We start from the raw sequence: 426 nt of genomic DNA, 5'->3' as shown, positions 1-426 counted from the left end.
GGTAGGGTTACAGGGAACGGAGGATACCTAGGCGAGAAGGCAATGACAGGGGTAAAAATGTCTTAAAAAGTAAGTGTGTGAGGGAGAGACACTATTTTATCTAGTTTTGTAAACCTTAATTTGTTTTTGTCTATTTTTGTTAACTCAAACGTAGAGTGGACAATTTTGTAAATGAAAACCCAAAAGTAGCTAATGATGTAATTTGCCCTTTTTGTTTTTTTAACATGGTGACTAGGAGTTAAAAAAAAACGATTATGTACTTCCTTATAGATAATAATTGCTTTTGTTTATAATATGATGATTTGGGGGAGTTTAAAAAAAAAGATTATTGTATCAAATTGACCCGTCACCTGAGAGATTCGAACTCTCGCGGGGAAACCCCATGTACTTAGCAGGCACACGCCTTAACCACTCGGCCAAAGTGAC

General features: G+C 36.4%; 1 non-coding gene across 1 annotated transcript; it reads right to left on the bottom strand.

Moving 5' to 3' along the window:
- Window positions 1-344: 344 nt before the first annotated feature.
- TRNAS-GCU lies at window positions 345-426 on the bottom strand. The gene has a single exon. It is a non-coding gene; the product is annotated as a tRNA-Ser (tRNA).

Source organism: Telopea speciosissima, chromosome 4, assembly GCF_018873765.1.
Source record: "Telopea speciosissima isolate NSW1024214 ecotype Mountain lineage chromosome 4, Tspe_v1, whole genome shotgun sequence".
Taxonomy (NCBI): Eukaryota; Viridiplantae; Streptophyta; class Magnoliopsida; order Proteales; family Proteaceae; genus Telopea; species Telopea speciosissima.
The sequence above is the reverse complement of the archived record's forward strand: the minus strand, read 5'-3'. Positions and strand labels throughout refer to the sequence as shown.